The sequence below is a fragment of the Nicotiana tabacum genome, chromosome 15, assembly GCF_000715075.1.
Source record: "Nicotiana tabacum cultivar K326 chromosome 15, ASM71507v2, whole genome shotgun sequence".
NCBI lineage: Eukaryota > Viridiplantae > Streptophyta > Magnoliopsida > Solanales > Solanaceae > Nicotiana > Nicotiana tabacum.
The window spans coordinates 85916914-85923413 of record NC_134094.1 but is presented as its reverse complement, the minus strand read 5'-3'; positions in this window follow the sequence as shown (position 1 = coordinate 85923413).

The window sequence follows — 6500 nt, the reverse complement described above, 5'->3', positions numbered from 1 at the left end:
ATTATTTCAACATATCCCAAAATATAATACGAACTTAGTCGAGGCTTCAAACAACATCAAAACGATGAATCGCACCTCAAATCAAAATCGATGAACTTTGAACTTTCAAATTCTATATCTTGTGCCGAAACACATCAAATCAATTCGGAATGACTTAAAATTTTGCACACAAGTCATAAATGACCTAACAGACCTATTCCAATTTCCATAATCGGATTCTAACCTCGATATCAAAAAGTCAACCCATCGGTCAAACTTCACAACAATTCAACTTTTGACATTTCAAGCATAATTCCACTACGGACTTCCAAATAAAATTCCGATCACGCTCTTAAGTCTAAAATTACCATACAGAGCTGTTGGAATCATCAAAATTCTATTCCTGGGTCGTTTGCACATAATTTGACATCCGGTCACTATTTGAACTTAAACTTTTAATATTTCATCAAAATTCCATATCTCGGGCTAGGGACCTCGGAATTTGATTCCGGGCATACGCCTAAGTCCCAAATCACGATACGGACCTACCGGAACTATCAAAATACTGATCCGAGTCCGTTTGGTCAAAATATTAACCAAAGTCAACTTAGTTGAGTTTTAAAGCTCTAATTCATATTTTAATCCATTTTTCACCTGAAAATTTTACGGACTGCGCACGCAAGTCGAGGCATGATAAATGGTGCTTTTCGAGGTCTTAGAATACAAAATTAATTATTAAATTTAAAGATAATATTTTGGGTCATCACATTCGACACCTCTAAAACAAACGTTCGTCCTCGAACGGAGTTAGAAAAAGTACCTGAGCTGGTGAATAAGTGTGGATAACAACTGCGCATATCATGCTCAGTCTCCCAAGTCACCTCTTCGACCGGATGACCCCTCCACTGAACCTTCACGGAAGCAATGTTCTTTGACCTCAGCTTTCGAACCTGCCTATCCAAAATAGCCACTGGTTCCTCAACATAAGATAGATCTTTGTCCAACTGAACCGAACTGAAGTCTAACACATGAGACAGATCGCCGTGATATTTCTGAAGCATAGAAACATGGAATACCGAATGAACCGCAGAGAGACTAGGTGGTAGTGCAAGTTTGTAAGCCACCTCTCCAACTCTCTCAAGAATCTCAAAAGGCCCAATATACCTAGGGCTCAACTTGCTCTTCTTTCTGAACCTCATCACACCCTTCATAGGCGAAACCCGGAGCAATACCCGCTCACCAACCATGAATACAACATCACGAACCTTCCGATTCGCATAACTCTTCTGTCTAGATTGGGCAGTACGAAGTCAATCCTGAATCAACTTAACCTTTTCTAAGGCATCCTGAACCAAGTCTGTACCCAATAGCCTAGCCTCGCCCGGTTCGAACCAACCCACTGGGGACCGGCACCGCCTACCATACAAGGCCTCATACGGAGCCATCTGAATGCTTGTCTGGCAACTGTTGTTGTAAGCAAACTCCGCAAGTGGTAAGAACTGATCCCAAGCACCCCCAAAATCTATCACACACGCACAAAGCATATCCTCCAGTATCTGAATAGTGCATTCGGACTGCCCATCCGTCTGAGGGTGAAATGTTGTACTCAACTCCACACGAGTACCCAACTCTCGATGTACACCCCTCCAAAACCATGAGGTTAACTGTGTACTCCGATCAGAGATAATAGATACCGGTACACCGTGAAGTCTGACAATCTCGCGAATATATACCTGATCCAGCTGCGCTGAAGAGTAAGTAGTAATCACAGGAATGAAATGAGCTGACTTGGTCAATCTATCCACAATCACCCAAACTGCATCGAACTTCCTCCGAGTCCATGGGAGCCCAACAACGAAATCCATAGTGATCCGCTCCCATTTCTATTCTGGAATTTCCAACTTCTGAAGCAATCCACCCGGTCGTTGATGCTCATATTTCACCTGCTGACAATTTAAGCACCGAGCTACATATTCCAATATATATTTCTTCATCCGCCTCCACCAATAGTGTTGTCTCAAGTCTTGATACATCTTTACAGCACCCGGATGAATGGAGTACCGCGAACTGTGAGCCTCCTGGAAAATCAAGTCGCGCAAACCATCTACATTTGGCACACATAGCCTGCCCTGCATCTGTAATACATATTCATCTCCAATAGTGACTTTATTGGCATCGCCGTGCTGAATTGTGTCCTTAAGGACAAGCAGATGGGGGTTATCATACTGACGTTCCCTGATACGTTCATAAAGAGAAGACTGAGAAACCACACAAGCCAAAACTCGGCTCTGCTCGGAAACATCCAGTCTAATAAACTGGTTGGCCAAGGCCTGAACATCCAAGGCTAAAGGCCTCTCTGCTACCGGTAAATATGTTAAGCTGCCCAAACTCTCCGCCTTACGACTCAAGGCATCTGCCACTACATTGTCCTTCCCAAGATGAGAGAGAATGGTGATATCATAATCCTTAAGCAACTCCAACCATCTCCGCTACCGCAAAATGGCAGAGCACGAGGAGATTTATCATCAATATGATGATAATTAAGATCCTTCTGTTTAAACAGATGTTGTAGACTTCGGTGATCGGTGTAGACCTCGCAATGGACACCGTACAAATAATGCCGCCAAATCTTTAAGGCATGAACAATAGCTGCTAACTCAAGGTTGTGTACTGGATAATTCTTCTCATGCACCTTTAAATGTCTGGACGCGTAGGCAATCACCCTACCTTCTTGCAATAACACTGCGCCGAGATCAATACGTGATGCATCATAATACACAATATAAGACCCTGAACCTGTAGGTAATACCAACATTGGGGCTGTAGTCAAAGCTGTCTTGAGCTTTTGGAAGCTCTCCTCACATTCCTCGGTCCATATGAACGGAGCACCCTTCTGGGTCAATCTGGTCTTAATAGTTTTTCATAATCAATTACAAAATCGTCAATTAACTTCATGTTAACAAAAATCTCGTTTCAAACCTTCACAATACGGATAACGAGATACGAGGCATGAAGACCTCATAATTATTTACCCGGATTAATGAGTCACATTTAACGTCACTGGGCGAGAACCTACCTCGTAGGTTAAAACTCAATAATTACAACACAAAATTGGCAAGTATGCACAGAGAATTTCATATAGAATTTTCAAATAATACTAACATGCATGAATCCCTATTAGTATTATAGTACAAATTAAAATTCACAAGGGAGAACTTAAACACAAAAATTTTTCTCACAAGGATCTCGTCCTTATATAACTTCCACCGTAGCTCGTAGCCCGGTTTAAACATATCAGTTTATATTAAAATGCGAGGATCTCGTCCTCGGTTCTGAATCACAAGTAATATGCACATCGTGCCAATCGAAACTTTTCATTTGCTCCTTTTAAATAATTTCCGTTAAACAAAATCACAACACATAATGAACCCCATACCGGTAGGGCATATAATTCGCAATTTGTAATTAATTATCCGTAAGTTACATCAAAACTTACCGAAATGAGTAACAAAAAGCCACATTTAACCTCACAGGTCTTATTAGTGACCAACATGGAATGATAGGCGTAATTATCTCCATGGAATCTCCCAACAGGAGTAAACACATAAGTAGATTATAAAATTATGAAACTCACTCATAAGTGGAGCACAATAGGAGGACTTGTCTCGATACTCAGAACCGAATCAAGTTAAGGAAATTATTCCTTTATATTATATAAAGGTCGTACCTGTAACGACACCAACTGATGTAGCGACCTCCGTCATACCATAAAACAAATATATTAACGGCTGGGTCTCCACCTCTAGGACGCCTTCTACCCATCTGTCCTCCACCCCTAACTGGTCGTGTGGGTAGTGTAGTAACTGCAATGGGGCACGTAGCCTGAGTGCTTTGATGAAATAAGTCTCTCCCAAGTTTGGGACAATTTTCTCATGATGTGCCTAGTATCACCGTATTCATAACAACCCCTTTGCGGGTTAGGTTGCTCATATTGAGTCTGTGCCAGATAACTGGAATAACCATTGTAGGAACTCATGTCGGTGTTGCATTAAAAGAACTTACTGGAGCACCCCAAGTAATCTGATGTGCGGATTGGGCTGGCCGACTGCCCGAGCCCCCTCCATAATGATTTATACTTGCAGAGTAGAATCCACTGAATCTCCCAGAACCTCGAGACGTCTTGGTATCCATAGTTTCCTTTTTTCCTCACCCCAAACACATTCTAATATCTTGGCAATTTGTACAACTAGCATAAATGAAGTATCAGCTTGTAGCTCCTAAGTCGTACAAAATTTTACGATCATAATTGTGTCTTTAAATGAGTCTGTGGACTCGCCCTCTAGCTGTAAGAAACAAAGTAGGAGTATGACGGGCTAACTTATTGAACTTGATGGCATATTCTGACACCGTCAATGGTGACCTGACGCAACTGTTCAAACACTATGTGCCATGCATTACGGAGAGTCCGGGAAACAAACTCTTTCAAAAGCATTTCTGAGAACTGAGCCAAATGGGCGGTGTTGCATTGGCTGGTCTGCCCTCTTCATACGCTTGCCATGAATACCGGTGGAGAATTATCTCTCCCAAGGTAAATTTCTTCTTTTGTTATGCTGACTCAACATTGTTGAGCTGACTTATTTCTTAACATACTCTTCGATTCTTCTTTGGGTAACCCTTACCCCTATTTATACACAACGATCACAAAAGTAGAGCTCCATAGAGACAAATCTTGTCACGAACCACATAGTCCAGACTCTCATCAACAAGTGTACTTCCTCCGAAGCACCCCAACATCCGCAACAGTGACGTCCACGCTGAGTAGACCTTCTACAAATTTAGAGTTATTTCTATAACTCCTTTGGTATTGAAGTATAGGATTATTAAGGAGATGGACATACCGCAAGTCCCAACCTTATCCTCTACAAAATCTCAGGCCTTAAACATGTGTAAATTTTAGGGAACCTTTCAGTACCACATATATACATTTTAGGCCCAAAACTGATATAATACATGACCCCACAATCCACCCATTCATAGTGGACGGCGTGAAGTCATAGGTCACAACGTCCGATGATCCATAATAATAACTTTCACAACTCGTATAATCAACCAGACGCCAATGTCCATTGCACCCCGCACATGATTCACTAGGTGATCTCTCAATACGCCCGCATCTTCAATCGGAATCACACGTTAAGGCAATGTTTGAGCATCTCTGGCTCCTTCGTAGTCCATCTGCGGCATCACGAACCGTCGACACACAACTAATACCGAGTGCGCAATGTCATACACGAGTGGATACAAAGGAATATGAGATATATGTTTCAAGATAAATCAATGTCGCACGATAAAGAATCAAAGAAATGAATATTTTCCTAACAGTTCCATAGCCTCCCGAAGATAAGTACAGACGTCTCTGTACCGATCCACAAGACTCTACTAAACTTGTTGGTGACTCATAATACCTATAGACCTAGAGCTCTGATACCAACTTGTCATGACCCCAAATTCCCTCTATAGGATGTCGTGATGGAACCTAGTCTCTAAGACTAGGTAAGCCTATCAATGCGGGATAATAATAAATATCTGAAATAAATAAACTACAATTCAAACAATTTCAATTCCCAAAATCCGGTAGAAATAAGTCACAAGCTTCTAAGAATTTATTCTCTATGTCTCTATACATCAGAGTCTAAAGCAAATAAGGAGGACAACATAGTAAGATAGAAGGGGACTCCAGAGTCTGCGGACGCTGGCAGATATACCTCGAAGTCTCCTCGTACAGCTAGTTTACTTATGTGTGGTCTGATAAGATGTACCTGGATCTGCACAAAAAGATGTGTAGAAGCATAGTATGAGTACACCACAGCGGTACCCAGTAAGTGTCAAGCCTAACCTCGGTAGAGTAGTGACGAGGTCAGGTCAGGCCCTACTAGAGAATAAATAATGGCATGATAAAATGTTTAAACAATATTATAAGATAAAATGACAATGAAAATGAATCAAGTAGTATGTCACATTTAATTACATCAAATAATGGCAAATAAATACCTCGCGAAAATAAAACAGAATTCTTTTCAACTTTAAGAAAATCACAACAATAATCAAAGGCAACTGCGGCCATAAATCAATATCAACAAGGGCACTCTCGAGGTACCGCCTCGTAGTCCCAAATCATAAATAAATTCAAAATATTTCATTTTCTTATCTCACCGCGGGAGCCTTCACAATATATTTTAAAGAAAATATTTTTCCCGAAATAGCATCCCGCGTTTTAGCCATCCTTATCACACTGCATGACTTCTAGTAGTTGCCCCTACTAGCCACGCGTATCAAGCCACCCTTATCTTACCACATGCGTTTCAATACTCAGACCTTTTACCACCGCATGCGTATCAATATCACAATATATCATAATTTGCACCTCAGGTGCTCAAATAATTTAACTTGCCAAAATAATTCAACAACAATATTTTTACACAATAAAGAGCTCACGGCTCATGTCAAAATAATTCAACAAT